Below are 22,271 nucleotides of genomic sequence, written 5' to 3'. Positions count from 1 at the left end.
GGAATTGTCTCCTGGCTCCTAGCATTCATCAGCAGGAAAAAGAAAAATCTGATGAGAACTTGAATATAGATCAAAAAACAACCTGACAGAACTGTCATAGGGTATGGAAAGCAGGAATAAACTTTTAGAGCAGTGACAGATCCTTGGTCAAACAAGAACTGCCCTTTGGAGAAAACAGATCAGGAAGGTACAACGGAAGGAAGGTTTGTGTGTTGAGTCACAAAGTATGGTCGCTACTGAAAAAAAGGTCTCCTTTTGTGTGTTGTTTTCTCCCCCTCCCCTTTTTTTGACAACTTACTGCCTGCCTGTCATTAGAAATAAGAATCCATTCATTTTTTCTATCAGATCTCTGCTAATTAGCCATCACTACAGCAGGGCACAAGGATTTACATTCAAAGCAAAAACCCGTTCTAATCAAAACTGTAGCAAACTGGGTTTTTGTTTGACGTTAACCTGAAAGTCAGTTATTGTACCACTGATGTACATACCATATTACCAGCTGAGTGCTTTCAGCATCCCTCTATCAGTGTGCAACATTTAATCGGCACAAGGATCCAATCAGCACAGTAGAGGGGAATCTAGTGTGTCTATTAATTTACTTTCAGATGAAAAGCAGTAAAGCAGGTCAGAAACATATAACCTTCCTCCCCTCCCTTCCCCAAACACAGAACACCAGAAGCGTTTCGGGGTGGGGGAGGGAATGGAAGCCATTCTATATGACTCCAGATTGGAGATCTCGAAGGAAATTAGTCATTCCTGCCAAAGGATGACAAAATGCTGCCTGGAGTAGAGGAGCAGGGACTCCCCCCACAAAAATAATCAATTAATTAAAATGGCTCACTATTTCTGAGTCTTCTCTTCTTAAACTAAAGAGGTTGTAAAACCTTTTTTTCCAGCATGTCTTTAATTAAGAGAGACAACAAACACCCAACAAATAATGAATGAGCCTTTGTATTTAGGTATAATGGCTCTCTATGCTCTGACTAGCTCTGATCTGTGTTAAGATACTCTCCAGTAAAGCTCTTCGTTAGGAATAAAAGTCTGTTTTATAAGTATTATGAAGCACTTTTACACATCAGTAATTTTTATATATTGCAGAAGTATATTGCCATGTACAGAAACTAAACGTCGTATACTACCATTTACTTTTAATCTCTCAATGAGAAAGACATTTCTCAGAGTTTTTTTTTTAAATGTGGACTATGTAGCACCTAATCTGAAACCATAAATAAAGGAAAAAAATGTCATTAATGATCATTTCTAATGTAAACTTTAAATGAATGAACCTAATGCTGTCGCAAATGAAACCTAAGTGCAAAGGCACTGTAATGGGTAATAATTAAAATCACCAGAAAAACTAGCCCTTATGTCAATCTGATACAACTAAAACTCTCAAAATGGCTAGTTTCCAGCAGAGGTTGGGAATGAAGAATTAGCACGTCTACGTGAAGAGAGAATTTTCAACAGTGGTAAATATTCTAATAACAGTAACAGTGGGATTGTAAAAGCATAAATTCACTTAAATGCAATTATCCTTTAATTTCTATAACCATTACACAGCCTGCTGGGTAAAAAATAAAATAAAAATGTACTTCCCACTGAATTGCTAACTGGCAATTCACTCATCAGAGCTTCAAATTATCTGCTTAGTGACTTGTAAAAAGCACTTTTTAACAAATAAGGAGTGAGGATGATATTTAATGAGAAACGTCAAACTCATATTATGGAACGTTCTAGAATTATCTCTGCATTTTAGAGGGGAGGAGGAGGGGCAGCTGGATTTTTTTTTTTTAATAACCTCACAAATAATCCCTCCTCCTGTCTCTCTCTCAAACCATGTCAATGATCAAGGAAATGAGAACAAGGCGCTTGATTCACAGCTGACTCTCTGTTCTTGTTACATCAGATCAAGAAAGAGCAATCTAACAGGGGCGCCTATTTCTGCAGGGGAAACAAATCTACAAGCTGGCATTTTGTCTCTTACTCCTATTAATTACCTATTTTTTTCCTGTCAGAAACAGATCTTTTGTAACTTGCAATCCAGACTAACCAAAATATAATCTATATACACTCACACACATATGTGTAAGCCTATACTAAAAATCTTCATTGAGGGTGATGGACTGATTTGGATTTTATTTGATGAACAGATCACTATTCTTTCCCTTAATCGCAGCAAAAAAACTTTAGTACAGTGAAAATATTAAGATAAGGCCTGATCTAAAGCCCACTGATGCTAATAATAACCCTTCAGTTGACTTCAGTGGTTGGATCAGTCCCATAGTGAAGACTAGTGAGACATACTATATCTAGTGTGCAAATCTATGAAATGCTTTAAAATGTTTCCTTCTTTTAAGCCCTAATTTACAGAAAAGCAAACTTTAGCTTGAGCTCATTAATATACATCTGCATGCATACAGGCATTCTCCCTCAACAGCCCCTGTGGTGTTTTAAATTGCTCCCCACTGGGTAACATGGGTCTTCTGGTAACCTAAAGCTGTAGTCCTACATGCGATTAGCAGCTCAGGAAATTTACATACTTTTGTGGCTGCCAGCTTCATAACTTTCCATGATTTACCATGCCCCAACCTTCGAGAGGATTGCATTTGATTGGCTTATTTAATCATGTTTTTTTAAATAAAACAAAACTGGAGTGTACACCATTTAAACATTCATGTGCATCTCATTTAAGTTTTGAAAAAACAGAAGGCATCGTGATTAAAGGGCACAAGCATGCAGCACAGCATATGAAGCTGCAGTAAGTGCCCCAGAACTAGCTGAATGTTTCTATTTTGTGAAAGACTTGTTCATTACAGCTACAGGATGCAATGCAGATATTTGCATTTTTTAAGAGGTGCATCTCATGGCTTTTAGATAAATCATGGAATCCAGGGCCTTTCTAAATGGCTTCAAAGCCCACATTTCTTGATATCCTAACTCCCTTTGTTTCTGTAGACATGCACTCTTTGCCTCGCTGAGTATTTTAATGTCTGAATTTCATTAAAGTTTGCATCCTCATGTTTCCAACCCAAGATATGAGTTCACAGGCTTGTGTGTTTTACTTACAAATGCGCTATCCTCTATTATCAAGCAGGGTAAACAGGGATGTTGCTGCATGTGATTTAAAAATAGTAATAAATTACAGTAATTTATTAAATCTAATTTTAAATATGCTCCCTACTGATCTACTTCCCCCAAGACCTTGAGACCTTTTTAAAAATAAACAATAATTTCTAAAATCTAATTTCAGATATGCTAGCTATTGAATCTCTTTTCCCCCTAAGACCTGATCATCCTTCTCTGATCCCTTCCTCCCGCCTCAAAATTGAATTTGTGAATGCATATCTTCATTGCTATAGCATAAAGGTTTGACACACAATAAACCAAGCAAACTCTCTTTTCAGCAACTACAGAATTTTCCTGAAATGAACAAATGTAGTGAACAGATATGGGCCTCTCAGGGGATCAAAACATCAGTTCCTTGGTATATATATAAAGAAGAGAGAAGTTAAACCATGTGTTTCCCCCAAAGGAAGGCACAGATTTAGTTGTGAACTATTCCCATCAGAAATACTGGATAAGTTGCAAAGAAAACAGAAACCTGCCTCATTCCCAAACCCCCAAAACGCATATAAACAGGACTCCTATAGGCACATTTTATTTCAAGAGCTCCAGCATTTATGGTTACAATATGTTAGTGTGAAACAATGACCGTTTTCCAACTTCAGGCATATTTGCATTTTATTATAATACTGCTCCAATCAGCATTAAAACCATTTTCCAACTCTCCAAAGTATGGCTTTGATGAAAACAAGAGGAGGTCGGGGTTGGGAGATGCGAACAAAAACACTTTAACCCAAACTGGGTGCCTAAAGTTAAGCTCCTAAATCCACAACCAGGCACCTAAATCAGTGACCTCAGGAATCACTGCCCGCTGTCACAAATCAGAGCGGCAGAATCCATTGTAAAGGTAACTGGAAATAGGGCAGATACACCATGATAACCAGAGAGTTCCACCCAACTTGCGCTGAGAGGATCTCAGTGCAGAAAAGAACCTAAGCCATAGATCCTGCTGCAAAATTTAGAGAGAGCTCTCTTCGGAAAACAGGAGTGGAATCAGGTCCTTCTACCCCACTTCTGACAGCGTATTCTTCTGCAACCTTGGGCAAGTCACTTTACCTCTCTACCTCAATTTCCCAATCTGTAAAGTGGGGATAATAATAGGTTACGACCTGACAAAGGTATTCTGAGGATTAATTAGCTAGTGTTTGTCAAGTGTTATTTCTTTATTATTAAAACCCAGTTTAGGTCACATGACTCTGTCTTGGCCATCTGGATTATGACTGGCAATCCAAAGGTATGGTATTATCTTGCTGTTTCTCTAATCTCTCTTGCTAATTTTATTTAATATAATAAAGCAGAGGAAATCTGAGATACTTTTGTGGAGATAAGGATCAGGGATTACAGCCCCACATTTACCTCTGATTCTGAGAGTGCAGATCTGGCCGGAGAACACAGAGAATGGGGGGAACGGTGCTCCTCCTTCTTTCCACGTGAAAGCTCATCTGTGCTGGCTCTCCAGGGACCCACCATCATGGGAAGAAATGAGGTGGACTGGTAAATCTGACAGATTTTCCCCCAAACCAAGGATACACTACATTACAATAATTTATGATGCGTCTTCTACCATGCAAGGAAGGCCCTGGATAGGGTTGCCATGCGTCTAGTTTTCGACAGGAACACCTGGTCAAAAAGGGACCTTGGTGGCTCCGGTCACCACAGCTGACCAGGTCACCAAAAGTCTGGTTGGCCACAGCGCCAGCAGGGCAGGCAGCCTCCGTGCGGCTACTGGAAGCGGTCAGCATGTCCCTCCAGCTCCTAGGCACAGGGGTGGACATGGGGACTCTGCACGCTGCCCCCCACCTCAGGCTGCGGGGGTGACACCTGCATACGGGGCAGTGCGCAGAGCCCCTGGCTACCCCTGCACCTAGGAGCCGGAGGGATGTCGCCTCTTCCCGGGAGCTGTCTGAGATAAGCGTGACCGGAGCCCGCACCCCAAGTCCCCCCCCACACACCCAAACTCCCTCCCAGAGTCTGCACCCCACACCCGCTCCCGCACTCCAAACCCCTCAGCCCCAGCCTGGAGCCCCTTTCTGCACCCCAAATACCTCATCTCTGGCCCCACCCCAGAGCCCATACCCCTAACCCAGAGCCCTCGCCTCTCCCGCACTGCCACCCTCTGCCCCAGTCTGGTGAAAATGAGCAAATGAGCAAGGGTTGGGGAGAAGCGACGGAGGGAAGGGGGATGGAGTGAGCAGGGGCCTCAGAGGAGGGGCAGGACAGGGGTGTTCAGTTTTCTGCATCAGAAAGTTGGCAACCCCAGCCCCGGATAGTTATGGAAGCCCTTGGCAGGAGTAAATCAGAAGGGCTACCCACCAGCACACAGACAACCAGCACAGAGAACCCCTTAGTCACCAGCAGAGACCCCAGATCTGCATCAGGAAGCAGAATACAGGACGGCTCCTGAGCTTTTTCTACAGCTTGACCTAGCAAGGAGATTATGAGTAGGGCCCTACCAAATTCACGGCCATGAAAAACGCATCATGGACCGTGAAATCTGGTCTCCCCACGTGAAATCTGGTCTTTTGTGTGTTTTTACCCTGTACTATTCAGATTTCCTGGGGGAGACCAGCATTTCTCAAATTGGGGGTCCTGACCCAAAAGGGAGTTGCGGGGGCACGGGGAGGGTCGCAAGGTTATTTTAGAGGGGTTACAGTATCACCACCCTTACTTCTGCGCTGCCTTCAGAGCTGGGCAGCTGGAGAGCGGCAGCTGTTGGCTGGGCACCCAGCTCTGAAGTCAGCGCCCCACCAGCAGTAGTGCAGAAGTACAGGTGGCAATACCATACCATGCCGCCCTTACTCCTGTGCTGCTGCCTTCAGGGGTGGCTGGAGAGTGGCAACTGCTGACTGAGGGCCCTGCTCTGCAGGCAGCAGTGCAGAAGTAAGGGTGACAATACCATACCCTGCCATCCTTACTGCTGCAGCGCTGCCTTCAGAGCTGGGAACCCGGCCGGCAGCCATTGCTCTCCAGATGCCCAGCTCTGAAGGCAGCACTGAAGCAAGGGTAGCAGTACCGCAACATCCCCAACAATAACCTTTCAAGCTCCGCACAGCTCCTTTTTGGGTCAGGGCCCCTACAGTTACAACACCATGAAATTTCAGATTTAAATAGCTGAAACCATAAAATTTATTATTTTAAAATTCCTATGACTGTGAAATTGACCAAAATGGACCATGAATTTGGTAGGGCCCTAATTAAGAGCTTTCCTCTGGGATACAAAGGTTGACACAGACATTTGTTTAGATATCTCTGTGGCACCTATCATTTTAGGTTCTGAGCGTCTCACAGACTTTAATTTATCCTCATAACACCTCTTAGGTAGGAAACTGCTATTATCTCCAGTTACCAGATGAGGAACTGGCACACAGAGACTTTCCCAAGTCTAAACAGAGTCAATGACAGAGCTGGGAATTGAATCCACATCTCCTTAATCCTAGGCCAGGGCCTTAATCATCAGACCATCCCTCAGCTTTCTTCCTTACATTAGTCACCTTCTCACTGGATTGCTGCAGTGTGTTTTATCTGGGGCTATACATGATAAACACTGAAAAATTCTAGATAGTGCAGAAGACAACTGCCGTGCTTATTTGACCTACTGACTAAGTTTGAAGAAAGGATACAACAGACCTGGAGGCTGTGTGATAACAGTGAGCCCAATCCTATTCTCAGAAAAGCCAACAGGAGATGTGGATGCCCAGCACATCTGAAAATCGGGCCCAAGGTGTTTTAAAGTTGGATGATCAAAAAATTAAGGACAATCAAAATCAGGGGCTACTTTTGAAAATTTGATAGAAAGTCAGGTCTACAAAACTCAGGAGTTCCTGGTTCTCAGTCCTGTGTTCAGACCACTAGATGACACTCCTCTTTTTATGTCCCAAGCACATAAAATAAAGTTAGAGTTTTTGTTTTGTTTTAGTTTGATGCCATGGATATGGAGAGTTGAGAAAGGAGACTCAGAAAAACTGATGGGGGTGGGGTTGAGAAGAGAGAAAGAGAGTGACAGTGAGCAAGCCAAACTGGATTTTCTAAATGCTGAACATTTTTTTAGTCTATGAATCACAAATAATAATAATACCACTTGATTAGACATAGAAGATTAATTGATCACAGACACAACAGGATGTGCACAGAATATTTTATTAAATGAGAGTTAAGAGGAAGGCGAGAGTACAAGCAACTGATCGGAATTAGTTAATTCTAAAAATAAATTAACAAATGTTGGAAAAGTAAGATATATTTAAGAAACACAGGGGATAATGTATTTTCATTCCAATTTAAGTGAAATGCTAATCAAAGTGGATATATTTAAAGCAAAATAAAGGTAAGAAAATGTATTAATGCTGTAAAAGTACATTACAAAGCAACAAAGGAGCTCGCTATAGGAAGATAATGTAGATTCTAACACAAAATTAAAACAGTTGAAAAGCATTGTTATGGGGCCAAAAAGAGAGTAATGAGCAGTAACTAATGTAGAGTATGTCAACGGCAGTAAATAATATAAAAGAAAGTGGAATGTAGAAGAGAGACTGAGAAAGAAAATACTGGCCCACTTCAAAACAACAATAGGGAAATAAACACAAAGGATAAGGAGAAAGCAAGGACACCATGCAGTAACTTTGCATTTATCTTTACAAATAAAGATGGCAACAGGGAGAAAAATTATACAATTCGCAGATAAAATGGAAATGATCTGGAAAAGCCCAGAAGCTAGTTCAGGTTTGTGTGTCTCTAAACTAGATTTTAAGCTTCTACTGCAAGCAGAGAAGAGAAAAAGAGTTGTTTGTTGATTGTTCTTGTGAGGCACTTAGATATTACACTGGTGAGGGCTATAAAGTACTTAGATAAAGAGACATAGATCTGTGGATATACAGAGAGAAGATTCAAGGGCACAAAAGAAAAGAGAGGAGAAAATAAGAGAAGCTTTAGCAAACTTTTTCATAACTGTGGTATGTTTACAGGAATCTCTGAAGGTGAGAATAATATACTTCTGGGCCATATGCTTCCATTGTGTGCTGTGGAGTACATGAAATCATAGTCACTTATTACAAACCCTACCTCATACCGTCACTCAAACACACTGCCTGGTACACTATCGTGCCACACTGATTTACTATTGAAAAAAGGTATTCTGCAGAACAGCTGCAAAAAAATAAAATAAAATAATGGTCTGTGAACAATGGACTGGTGACTCACTATGCTTACTTTTTGCACATTTCCATCCCTGCCATAGCTTTTTGTAAAAAAAAAAAAAAAAAAAAAACCCAACCCCCCCTTTCCCCCCACAACTTTGCCTTTTGCTATGAAGAAACATAACGCTGGGGAAAAGGGAATGCAGTGGGTCAGCACACTAACCTTTCACTTCTAGAGACCCAAGTTCAAACACCAGGTAAGGTCATAAATGAAAAAATGAGTCTCAGTCTAGTTTCTGTGGTCCAAAATCATCCTGGGCGCAACACTAACACTATGAATGAGTTTGGCACCAACTATCTAAATCACAAAGCTACCACATCATTTGGTACAACTGAGAGAATATGATCAAATGACATCTTTGACTGGGGTTACAGTAAAGGAAAGGGAGTGCATTAGAAACAAAAAGTGGGACTGCTTGCACAAAACTGGCTCATTTTATTCCTGCCACTAGCCACTATTGTTAGTCTCTCACTTTAAGGACTAAAGTAACTCACAGTTCTTAAAAATAACTCAAAAAGGAAAGTCTAATGGCAATGGCCTTCTTGGGAGAAAATATACACAGACTAGCCAGTTTCGTAATCTACTATTATGGAGCTGTGAAAAGATAAAATAAGGGATCACAAAAAGAATTCCTCAGGTCTATGGATCTTGGCCCAGGGATTCTAGTAAAAGGTGATGAGCACCTTTCATCGCTAGACCACCAATTCGAATCCAGTCAAAGTTTGTAGAAATCAATATTCACTGTCACCTGCTGAGTCTTCAGCGGCCTGTGTAAAAACTACCCACTTTCCACAGCACAACCCATAATAACTAGCATCCTTGGTAAAGAGGCTGAAAACTGCCTGGACACAGTGTAGATTACCCTTTCTACCCTTAGAAGATTATAGGGTCTCCATCAAGTAATTTACATTTAAAATTTTACTGATCTTAAAATGTTTATAGCCTATTAGAGAATGTCTTCTGAATTCTCAACATCCATTTAAAAGAAAAATCCATCCCTTGATTATTAAATTATGTTTTTATTAATAATATTTTTCACTTACACAGCAATTTTCATCAGAAGACACCCCCCACCAAACACTTCACAAAAGGTGTGTAAATATCAGTCTCCCAATATTACATATGTGGAAACTGAGACACTGTGAAGTGACTTGCTCAAGGTCACACAGCAACTCAGTGATGCATTCTTTCATAATACAAAGCACGTCACGTCACAATGAACAGTAAACACAACCCATGAGCATTATTAGCCAGCAATCTTCCTCTTTGTTTGGCGGGCTACACACAGCCCTGAATAGTACAACATACCATAACCCTCCCAGTCAGCCACGCTTTCTGAGGAAACCCCTTGCCCCTGGCACCAGTCTCTGCAACACTTTGGCAATCTTCTTCAGCTCATCCCACTCACACATCCTGCAACTCAAGTTTTCTTCATCTGATTGTCTTAATGATATCAGGCATCACTACTTTTATGCTGTAAATTCAGGCAATTATTTCCACATTCGTCCTGTGTGAAGTAGAGCTAGCACACAACAATCGACTGTAGCATTTCAATTTGAAGGCAGAAATTCTCTTAATGTTCTGTTTCCTTAATGTCCATGACTCACAAGCATATAGGAAGATGATGAAGACAAGAGACTGCAACAATTTTATTTTATGCTTCAAGGTAACACCTTCTCCAAGTGTGGCTGTGCGTCGTTAGAGCAGTAGTCGTAAGTCCAATTCTCTGTTGGAACTCTATGTGATGTTTGGCATCCACAAAAACATGGCTCACCATCCCATTATTCTCCAGTATTTTCTCGCACAGCTCGTGCAGATGGAATAATTGCTCCACCATACCTCTTTTGGGTCTAAACCCATTTGCTCTTCAGCCAGGAAGCTTTCTATCTTGGGCTAAATTCTCTTCAGAATGATTTACAGTAGTATTTTGCTAAGGTATGTCAATAATGAGATTATATGTATTGTCAATGATAGAGCTGGAAATATAACCTATATTTCTTGATTGCCCTTATCCCTAGACAAAGAACCTGTCTTCTTTTAGAATCTACACAAAACAGTAGTTTCTACATCAGGCCCTGATCCAAAGCCCATTGATGTGAATGGGAGTCTTTCCATTCATGCCAATGGGTTTTGGATCAAGCCCTCAATGACAGTGGCTTTGTAACAATAGTTAAATAACAAACACTGTTCTGAGAGCTGTACTGACATCATCAGAAATACTGCTGCCCAACCAAGGAAATAAACAAAAACTGCAAGAGGCATCAAAAAGCCAACTCAATAAAAACAAGAAGTGATGGCCAAATGCGAAGGGAGAAAAAAGGCACTGAAAGAAAAGTTGTTTTCAAGGAATGGAGACTTTAGGAGGAAAGGGAATTATAACCTATAAACAGGTTTGTTGACAATATCTTTTCAACTGGTTACAATTCTTGCTGGAAAATAGTGTCATGATGGAATAAAGGGAAATGCATTCTATTTTCTGAACCAGAACTTTCAGAAAGAATTGGGTACAATGCAAAGCAGAAGTGTTTTATCTAATATTTAGAAGGGCAAAATGCTAGAAGACCTGTAGTGCTGAGTTCAGCAGAGGTTAAATGCATAAAGGAGAAAGTTTCCATTTACGGTACAGGTTGCTAGAAAGCAAGTGAAGCTCCTACATATTTTATGGTGAGCACAGTACAATGACCCATTATTATTACTACAGGAGTATCCATCAGCATTGCTGCAGTTAAGGCTTTATCCGCATTTCTATAATGAAGCCTAAGATAAGAAACTTTTATTACTTGGTCATCTTAGTTAATACTGTGGGGAGGAAACATGGCACATAAGTTCTCAGTTCAGATGCACTTTCTTTTAAAATAAAATTTGCTTTAAAAGATTTCTTAATTAGAGGATAAGGGGAGAGAGAGAAGTTGTGTTACGAAAGGTCTGACTATAATAAAGTTCACAGTGGCACCCAAGCAGAAATCAGAAAAATCTGAGCACATACAGTCTAAAAAGGCTGTTTAACCTATGCTCTGTCAACACATATGCACATAGCTGATCTACAACCATGGAGAGCCATAACTGCGCATTTCATATGGGCTTATGAAATGCACGCTGAAAAAAGGTGTGTGATCTTAACAAAAGTGGGCTTTTTCTGCCCACTGTAGAATGATGTGCTGATCCCAAAATCAGAGTAGCAATTATGCTGTTTCTATGAAAAACTAACTCCATGACAAGATAGACTAAACCAGTGGGGAGCTTTGCATTGGGACACATAAGTGTCCAGCCCACTCACTCTGCTGGCATAAATGGGAGAGAAGGTGCCTACTCCCGTGGGAGGCAGACAGCAGAGGAAAGACCACCGCCTTAGATCTTATGCTTAGTCATCTGCTGTGACTTATGCTTCTGCAGCTCCCCCATGCCTCTGAACTGCAAATTTGCTTGGCACACCTCCAGCCTGGAGCATTTCTGGGCCAAAATGCTGGAAGAAACTCCTGCTGCTTCAGTCTGTACAGTCATTTTACCTCATTCTCCACTCATTTACATGGGAGTAACTCCATGAACTTTAATGGCATTACCCATAGTTTACACTGGGATGAGCAAGTGGAGAAGGGGGCTGAAAGTATTAACATTTCATAAAAGTACCTCTACCCAAAGCTCTAAAAGCAGCTCCGTAACTTTCTAATCCAGCATCAGCAGCAGTTTTCAGAACTAAACCAATATTAGGCTGAGGGATAATTATCAATAGGAGGCTGTGTGTATGTGTGAGACAGAGAAGAAGCTTCTTCCCCTTAACAATTTTTCTAGATTTTTTTAAATAACTGTGTAAACAAATTCAGTACAAAGAAGTTACATTTAAACAACTTCAAGAATCTGAGTCAAAATACTGAAAAATAAGATTCAAAAGTAAGGCTGCCACTCTATGTTTAACTCACTATGTTATGCCATACTTATAGCAGGGACAACCAACCTAACTGGTTTTCAGATGCAGCTTGATAAATTTATGAACACGCTTATATGGTGAATGGGATTACATGATGACTATATTCACTTAGGAGGAAAAATCAAATGCACACCTACAAAGTGGGCAATAACTGGCTAGCTGGTAGTATTGCTGAAAAGGATCTGGGGGTTATAGTAGATCACAAATGGAACAGGTGTCAGCAATATGATGCAGCTGCCAAAAAGGCTAATATCATTCTGGAGGTGTATTAACAGTAGTGTTGTATGTCAGAGACAGGAGGTAATTGTCCCGCTTTACTTGGCACTCGGGAGGTCTCTGCTGGAACACTGTGTCCAATTCTGAGCACCACACTTTGGGAAAGACATGGACAAACTGGAGAGAATCCAGAGGAGAGCAACAAAAATGATACTAGGTTCAGAAAACCCAACCTATGAGGAAAGGTTAAAAAAAACCTGGACATTTAATCCTGAGAAAAGATGATTGAGGGGGGACCTGATAACAGTCTTCAAATACATTAAGGGCTGTTATAAAGAAGATGATGGTCAATTGTTCTCTATATTCACTGAAGCTCAGACAAGAAGTAAGATTTAGGTTAGATATTAGTAAATGTAAGGGTACTTAAGCCTGGGAATAGGCTTTTAAGGGAGGTTGTGGAATTCCCATAGTTGGAGGTTCTTAAGAGAATGGTCAAACACCAGTGGTCTAGGTTTACTTGGTTCTGCCTCAGAGCAGGGGGTGGGACTTGATGACCTCTTGAGGTCCCTTCCAGCACTACATTTCTATGATGGGGTTGCCTGTGACAGCAAGGAACTTGCCTTGATGGCCCAGGAGATCCCTCCCAATTCTGTGTTCCTAAATACTGCAAGCACATATAATATGCAAATATCTGAGAAGTGCTATTCTGAGAGTTCTGAACTCCACAAACAGGATTAAATAAAATGGTATCTCAGAAATTCCATCATGTTCTACCTATCTAGATATTTAGATGGCCACTATTACTGCAGCATCTGATCATTTCATAAAACATTAATTACTTTATCCTTACAACACCATTACCTTATGGACGAAGAACTGAGGCACAGAGAGATTAAGTGGGACGTGTAAATCATGTGTATGCACAGATTCTCAGCTAGGCATTACACGGGGAAATCAGTCCTAGGAAATTTGTGGCAGAGTCAATAACTGAACTCACGTTTCCTTATTCCCAGTCCAGTGCCTTAACTAGAAGATCATCCTTCCTTCTTATGTTCTTTCTTCCTCATTCTGACAATTTGTCAGATTTTTAGATTGAATTTAACATAGTAATTTTATTATTGGTCTAACTGAATGTGATGGGAGACTCTATTTATAAGTTACATTTAATTTAAAGACAAAATGCAAAACAAATTATAAGGAATGATGCAATCAGGGTACATAAAGATCCTTTAAATATCTAAGAAGTGCATGTGAGATACATATGTAGTTTTTGGTGCAACCTAGAATACTGGCTCACCTATCTAGGAAAGCAGTACAATGTAATGCAAGAATGACACATGGCCTGAAGGATTTCAGTTTTGAGAAAGGTTGACGTTCTCATGTTTTTTCACACTGAGCTGAGAAGCTTGGGCGTGACCTTATAAACAAAGATTTTTACAGCTAGGAAGAAGATGGATCAAAGTGATCCAGACAAACTGTATCCTGGCAAAGAGCATGTGAACAAGACATAATCAAGCAAGAGCGGGTTCATGGCAACAAAGATTTGCATTCGCACCATCACGAATAAACAATTAAATGCCACAACCCTTTTTTTTTTTTAATCTTGCATGTGATGTCTAAAGGTCTTGGCAATGTGAAAGAAACTTTTTCTACCAGATTTTATTCATGCAGAAATATTGAAAAAGCAGTAGCTTTAACCCTTTCCCTGCTGAAGTAGGAAAGTCTCACATTGACAGGTTTCTCTCAACTGAATCCCAACTATAGTGACTGACACTGTGGGAAATGGGCCTGGTACCTTTGTGAACACAAGAAGTCAGTTATGTTGCCTTCATTCAGTATGACAGGGGTTCATTTTAAACATTAAGCATCGATTCACTGGGAAACCAAACAGCCCCTGAAAAGGGTATTTCCCATAAAAGGGACAATCCTATTCATACTGATGCCAAAGGCAAGATTCCCACTGACTTCAACAGGAACAAGATGAGGCACAGATTATTTCTATTTGGCAGATCCCTTGGTTAAGATGGGCTGAAGCTGTTGCTGATGCTGCTGTTAAAATCTGATCTAATTTCATCCCAGGATGGAATTTGGGATTTAGCTGGAGCTAGGAAGAGTGGTAATGTCATTTGGATGTCTCTTTCTGGCCTGATCTGGTCAGGACAACTCTAAGGATAAGGACAAAGAAGGCCTGGGGTTCCAGGAGATGGTGGGGGTGGCAGCCATGAGGGTGAAGTTTGCTCGAGTAGCCTCCGTTTGTTTTTCTGTTTCATCTGTTCTTCTCTGTTTCTCACCCCCATCAAAAGTCTCTTTCTTTAAGGATCTACAAAGGGAATGGTGGATGGAGTAGCCCATCCCCTCATTATTTTGTGCACCAGCTAGATCTAATATCTGACACACCAATTTGACTTCATTAACTTCCAGCTTTATATCATCTGTTTTTAACAAGCATAATTTCAACAGTCCTTGGATTATATCAGCGAGGCCTTCTTGATTTAGACTAATCCATTTTCTTCATCTGGTTCTCTTGCACCTATTTATAACATTTTTTATTGAAAAGAAGTTGACCTGGTAAATTCCATGGTAAATGTGTAAGTAGGAAAAACTTATAAACCAATTGTTACAACAGTACCCAAGCTCCTCCTGGAACTTGGCCCTAGAATTCTGCCTCTGTATGTAGGGAAAGGTCCAGTGATATGGCATCTCTATGACTCTGAAATGTCATACATTTTAAGGCCAAAAGGGACTACTAAAAACATCAACTCTGACTTCCAGAATAACGCAGGCTATAGAACCTCACTCAGTACCTTTCATTAAGAAGAGAAATGAGAATGAAGCTGCATCAAACCCATAACGTCTGTTTGAGCGAAAGCATATTTTTCAAACAGAAATCAAGTGTTTATTTAAAGACATCAAGTGATGGAGTCCACCAGATCCCAAGGTAAGTTGTTCCAATGGTTAATTAACCACTGTTAAAATGCTGCATCCTATTCCTTGTCTGAATTTGTCTAGAGTCAGCTTCTAACCTCTGGATCTTGTTATGCCTTTTCCTGGTAGGTTAAAGAGCCCTCTGCTACCAGAAATCTTTCCCCCCCTAGATAAGGATGGTGACACCATCTGTGTGTGTGTCAGCTAAGGGCAACTATAATTAATCTGGATGCTGGGCTCATACAGGCTGCTGTAACTTGTTGCTGCTTCAACCTGTGTCAGGGACCAAATGAGCTCACCACAACCAATCAGAGAAGCACACTGCCTGCCCTCTCAGTACCTGAACCAGGGTCAGCACAGGTGTAGGGATGAATGGGGCTCAAGGAGCTTAGGTGTCTAGTACCAAGAGAGTTGTGCAGTTTTACCTTGCACCTTTCTCACTACGCACATGAGAGTCAAATTCTCTCAGTTAAACCATCTAACAATGACTTCAGTGGGAATTTTGCCAGCATAGAGACTGCACAGTCGGATCTGCACTTGTGGGTTGTTGTTGCCTAATGTAAAATTAACCCATTCTATTAACTAATGGTGTATAAATAAAGAACTTTTCATGATTACACTAAATCTATATCCAATGAACAGTTTATCATGAGCTGAGTCAGAGGCAACCATGCCTGAGGTATTATATTAAGCATTTGAGAAGATGCATTGCTCATTGGTGAACTGTCTTCAGAGACTCTTTTCCTCTTATCACAGAATGTGTCTTTACAGCGTTTGATGTAAGAATAAAATCCCAGCCAATGGGAGCTGTGGGGGGCCATGCCGGCAGGGGTGTGCTGGCTGCTTCCGGGAGAGATGTGGGGCTGGGGTAGGCAGGGAGCCTACCTTAGCCCCACTGCGCTGCTGACGGGGAGGTGCCTGAGATAAATGTCACCTGGCGGGAGCCTGCACCCCAACCACCTGCCCCAGCCCTAAGCCCCCTCCCAGAGCCAGCACCCCATACCCGTTCCTGCACCCCAACACTCTGCCCCAAACTCCCTCCCAGAGCCCACACCCTGCACCCCCTCCTTCACCCCAACAATCTGCCCCAGCCCAGAGCCCCCTCCTACACCCAAACTCCCTCCCAGAGCTTGCACCCCTCAACCCCTTCTGCACCCCAAGCCCCTGCCCCAGGCTCAGCCTTGGAGCCCCCTCCCACACTCCGAACCACTCGGCCCCAACCTAGAGCCCGCACGCCAACCCCCTGGCCTAGCACGATGAAAGTGAGTGAGGGTGGAGGAGAGCAAGCGATGGAGGAAGGGTGGATGGAGTGAGCGGCGCAGGGCCTTGGGGAAGGGGTGGGTTACATCCTGGGTTGCATTTAAATTCAGAAAGTGATCTTGTGAGTAAAAAGGTTGGGGACCATTGAACTAGACCATCTAGTTTGACTTCCCCTAAATCACAGGCCATTAAATTTCACCTCTGACTTGTGTTTGACTATAGCATATTCTGTAGAAGGCATCCAGTCTTGATGTGACAACATCCCCCCCCAAAAAATAAAAAAAATTTAAAAAATGGAGCATCTACCACTTCCTTTGGTAGTTTGTTCCAATGGTTAATCACTGTTAAACATTTGTGCTTTATTTTTAATCTGAATTGGTCTTATTTCTAATTTGAATTTGTTGTGAGTTTTAGCAATGCCAAATGGAAGCAGGGCTGGACCTCCTAGGTTTGCTGGGACTATCAAGCCTTTAACATTTATAAGATTTATAACAAGTTTCTTATTGTTCTCAAATCTTTGCATTTTAAATTGCCCTCCTTACTGTTTGAGCCAAACACTGAAGCAGGATTGCAGGGCAATATGCAGGAGTGTGTGGTACATGTGTAATTTCAGCACACTCTCCAGCCTTTCAGGTAACTCTCAGCTATTCAGACACTGGTAGCCTAATGTGATGTCCAAATATACCTCAAAGCCAAGAAAGAATAAATACCAACTTCAGTTCAGGTAAAACAAAGGAGAAAATGGTACGTAAAAGAAAACAAAAGACAACTTCAAAGTTGTTTAATCTGAGACGTGGGCTTTCCAACCCTGTCATTTGGGTAGAAGGGGTTGTGGGTTTGTTTTTTTCCCTCCTTCTCATTAATCTGCTCTTCAGAAGTTTGGAAAGCTGCAGTTTCTCATTATGTACTCCTTCTAGAATTAACTCCTTGTGTGCGCTATCACATTAGGCAATAGATAGATGTCTAAAACAAGTTACAGGATGGCAAGGAGCCAAATGTTGGGGGTGTTATAATGGAGTATCTGTTATTAAGAGGGGAGTTGATTGTGTGCATCAGGAGGTGGTTTCTTTACATAAGGAGAAGCCTTGCAAAGAGCAACCTTCTAAAGAAAGAGCAGTGAATCACTAGCTTATTTAACTGCTTTCCTCACAAGGAGATATTGCACAAACTCCATATGCTTCATTGTGGCACACAGACCTTATGCTTCTTCACTGATTCTTACAGATCTATGAAGTCAAAAACAAGCTAAGCAATCTAGCAACTAACTTCAGCCTTTAAATAAACCAATGCTCTCCAGAGGGGTGCAAACTGAGTACTAGGTTGTCCTTTCAAGGTCCAGAATCTATCATCCAGCCTGCAAATCAGCTCTTGTATCATCTATGAGTAGAGTCCTACCAAATTCACAGTCCACTTTGGTCAATTTCGCAGTCATGTGATTTTTAAAATTATGAAATTTCAGATTTAAATTGCTGAAATCATGAAATGTACGGTGTTGTAATTGTAGGGTTCCTGACCCAAAAAGGAGTTGTGAGGAGGTTGCAAGGTTATTGTAAGGGTGGGTTACGGTACTGCTACCCTTACTTCTGCACTGCTGCTAGTGGCAGCCCTGCCTTCAGAGCTGGGTAGCTGGAGAGCAGTGGCTGCTGGCAGGGAGCCCAGCTCTGAAGGCAGAGTCGCCACCAGCAGCAGCGCAGAAGTAAGAATGGCATGGTATGGTATTGCCTTTACTTCTGTGCTGCTGCCTGCAGAGCTGGGCCCTCAGTCAGCAGCTGCCACGCTCCAGCCGCCCAGCTCTGAAGGCAGCAGCGCAGGAGTAAGGGTGGCATGGTATGATATTGCCACCCTTACTTCTATGCTGCTGCTGGCAGAGGGCTGCCTTCAGAGCTGGGCGTCCGGCCAATATCTGTCACCCTCCAGCTACCCAGCTCTGAAGGAAGTGCAGAAATAAGGGTGGCAACACTGCGACCCCCCTAAGATAACGTTGTGACCCCCCTGCAAATCCCTTTTGTGTCAGTACCCCCAGTTGGAGAAACGCTGGTCTCCCCTGTGAAATCTGTAAAGTATAGGTAAAAGCACACGAAAGACCAGATTTCATGGTCTGTGACACATTTTTCATGGCTGTGAATTTGGTAGGGCCTTATCTATGAGGGGCTGCAGCATTCAAGTTACTTTTCAAAATAAGAGACTTACAAAATGTATCAAGTGTCCAAATCTCAAAATAGACCACCAGTCTCTCCGATCCTGGAAATCAACATCCAGAATTACTTTCAAACTGATCCAGTGCATGAATGAAGAACTAGATTGAAATCCTCCCCCACGCCTTGTGTGTGCATGTCTCTGTAAGTAAAAGGAATATTACTCTTGCAAAGCTTAAAAAAATGGGAGATTAAATTGCATAATTAGATTATACTATGTGAATATATTTATGAATATGTGCAATTATTTCTTTTACGCATAGAACTCTTGAGAGATCAATTGCTATTATTTCCATTGCTACCTATGTGCATTTTAAAGTTGGTTACCTATAGAGCTCTGCAACTAGAGTAAAGAAGCACAGTGCAAGGTCTACAGCTCTTTAGTGAAATCTTGTTTTTCTTTCATTCATTCATTTAAGAAGAGAGATGAGAATGAAGCTGATAGCTCCCACTCCAGGGACACCAGGTACCATTTAATTGGCCAAGGACCCAAGATTTTCTACAAATCCTTGCTTGTTCCAGATTTTAAGATATCCAACTGTCTTACAATGCAAGAGGACTATAAACAATCCTTAAAGGGACACTGTCAACACAATACTCAAGAGAAAAAATTCCTCCGCTGATCAACTAATAGTATAATCAATTATTCAAGCTAAAAGTATTTTTGTAATCAAATTTACTTCTCACCATTTATAGAGTATTGCCAGATTAAAGTTTTAAAAAACATGAACCCCACAATAATCATGAGATTGAGCTAGAAATCATGAGTTTGAAAAATAACAAACATTGGGTTATTTTATCTGTTTTCTGGGTTTTGAGCCTTTAGAGGTCAAGTTTCCACATTTTTTTTCTGCAACCATGAAAACTAGAAAGTTACTTAATATTTTTTACACACACACACACACACACACATATATAATATGAAAGCTGAGCTTCTTACACAATCACAGGACTGCCGTAGCTGGAGCTTTAAGAAAAAACACTAAATACCATTAGACTTGGAAATCTGGCAACACTGTATTAACTGTCTGAACTTCAGACAAGGCAACAAAACTAGACTGGTGAGTTTCTCTTTATGCAAAAATTATATATATTTGATTGATTCCATCTATCCCCACTCTTTGTGTGACACCTGTCATCTTAGGTCCTGATCCTTCAAAGCCTTGAGGCTCAGTCCTCCAGTGCTCATGTGAATGGAAACACTGAACAGATCCTCAGCTAGTGTCAATCGTCATAGCTCCACTGAAGTCACTCTGGCTCAGTGCGGCTACTCGCGTGTGTTTAAAGAACTAAGCATGAAGGCTAAGGACTGAATAACGTTATGGACGCAAGTAGGTGTTTGACTTCAGTGGAGCTGTGACAATTTACACCAGTTAAGGATCTGGCCCACACACTCCACTGGAACTATTCATGCTTTTAAGCATGTACCCCAGCAATGGTTGCAGGACTGGACTCTTCATGTCAGAGACTGCATCGTCACATCTGTTTGTACAGTGCCTACCACAGTGAGGCTGCAATTGTGACTGGGATCTCTGAGGATTACTACAATATAAAGAAAACAATAAATAAGTAATACTTTATTACCAATAAACAAGAGTCCAATTCACTTCCTTGTTGTCACACTTCCATGCAGTTCTGTTGTGTTTGGGCTTCCAGCACCTCTGAGAATGTACAGGCATATTAGATTTGGGTGTTGTTGTTTTTTTAATTTTCATTGACATGTTTTAAAAGAAAACATCAAGAAAAACATATCTATTCGTGTTAAGTTTTGTTAATTTCTGTTATACTTAGTTCTTTTAAATCCCAAAACTAGTTGTCTGTTTAAAACATTTGAAAACTAAAGAAGAGGAATAAATTGATAAACATTAACAAAATCTGCAACAATAGAAGAAATGTGAGTAATAATGACCTTTTGTTTCTAGACATATTATGTTCCCAGATTTAATCCTTCACAATTTGCTGCTAAGGGTTTGATTTTGCTAGTCACAGACTATTTTAAAAGTGTATCAGCTCAAGAAGAATAGCATAAAACATTTTATTTAAAAAAACAACAACCCCTCTCTCTTTTCAAGAAACAGCCAAATGCCAGTGTAAAGATTCAGGTACCAGTGAGAAATAAAATGGGTTTCTCCATAAAGAGCTAGTCCATATAGCCCACAGCTAATACACACATATACACACAGTTTTATTAAAAGAGCATCTTGACAGCACTCTCCCCTTTAATGACTCGTCTCTAATGATACCTTTTACATATCTGTGCTGCTATGCAATAAACTTTGCACAAACTAAAAGGGCAGAGGAAAAGTGAACTATCTTTTCAATAGCAGCAAGTCCCACTATAGTGTCTTGTTTCTTCTGTTTTTTTCCCCCCCTTCATTTTTATTTTTTCCTCTTTCTGCCCACCTGATCCTTTTTAACGGTTGTGGGACAGAAGCTGCAGGGACATATTGGTAAATCTTGACCTGCCAGTGGAACAGAGCTGGATACATCTCTTTCTGGAATCAGTGGGTGCCACTCCATCCATTTGCAAAGGAGGCACCCCAGAGAGTCACATCTTGCCAGACTATGCGCTAGGGACCTAAACTCTGATTGGTTACATGGCACCACATCACTCTGCCAAAAGATCTTCAAGTCACCCCACAGCCTGGTGTTTAATAATGTATCTACGGGCTGGTGTGTGGTAGGTGGAGGCACAAAGTTTCTGGCTTGATAATATTTTGGTCCTATATACTTCGCCCGACTTTGGATACCTGGCTGAGATGCACATGACATAGTAAGAGGCTTTCCTCCTGAGCTCTAAAAGGTGGCAGCTCCACCATGCTTTCATCATCTACTTCTAGTTTTCACCCTCTCTGAAACCTTCTTACAGCCACTTAAAATGGAATGGTTTCAATGCTGGGGGTTTGCTGCTGGTTCACTGGGCCCAGCTTCTCCTAAAATTGTTGAATTGCCTTATGTACAGTGTCAAATTCTTTTGTTTTGGGTAATGAGTGCTTAAAACTAGATAGAAAAGAAATGTACTATTTTTAAGCCAAAGCTACACAGTTTTTTGCCTGTCCAAACCTCTGCTTTGGGAGCACACAATAAGATCATTTGATGGCTTCCTCCCATGATCCTATCCTAAAAGCTTGAGAGGAAAAGCAGAAGCACCAGAAGTACACATGACAAAATACATCAAACTAGGCTGTAGAGCAGAATTGGAAAATGGAAAACTCAGCAGGACCAATCAAGAGCCTTTCCTTTATCTCTGAGGACTTAACCATTTAATAGGAGATTTGGCTATATGGTTATCTCTACTTCCCAGCAATAATAAATTCTCCTTCTATAGTGCCGACCATCAGAAGATAGGCTTTAAAATCATGGGATTAAAAAAAGAAAAGGAGTACTTGTGGCACCTTAGAGACTAACAAATTTATTTGAGCATAAGCTTTTGTGAG

General features: G+C 41.2%; 1 protein-coding gene across 12 annotated transcripts in view; it reads right to left on the bottom strand.

Moving 5' to 3' along the window:
- Window positions 1–22,271, bottom strand: part of PHF21B (PHD finger protein 21B) — a 209,233-nt gene that overhangs the window by 80,802 nt on the left and 106,160 nt on the right. The window contains exon 1 of one of the 12 annotated variants that reach the window (XM_048825042.1): window positions 4,480–4,545. The exons of the other annotated variants lie outside the window; for them this stretch is intronic. The gene's annotated coding sequence lies outside the window, so the exon portion shown is untranslated. Of the gene's footprint in view, window positions 1–4,479; window positions 4,546–22,271 lie in introns of those variants that run through there. 12 annotated transcript variants of the gene reach the window in all.

Source organism: Caretta caretta, chromosome 1 (assembly GCF_965140235.1).
Source record: "Caretta caretta isolate rCarCar2 chromosome 1, rCarCar1.hap1, whole genome shotgun sequence".
Classification (NCBI taxonomy): domain Eukaryota; kingdom Metazoa; phylum Chordata; order Testudines; family Cheloniidae; genus Caretta; species Caretta caretta.
The sequence above is the reverse complement of the archived record's forward strand: the minus strand, read 5'-3'. Positions and strand labels throughout refer to the sequence as shown.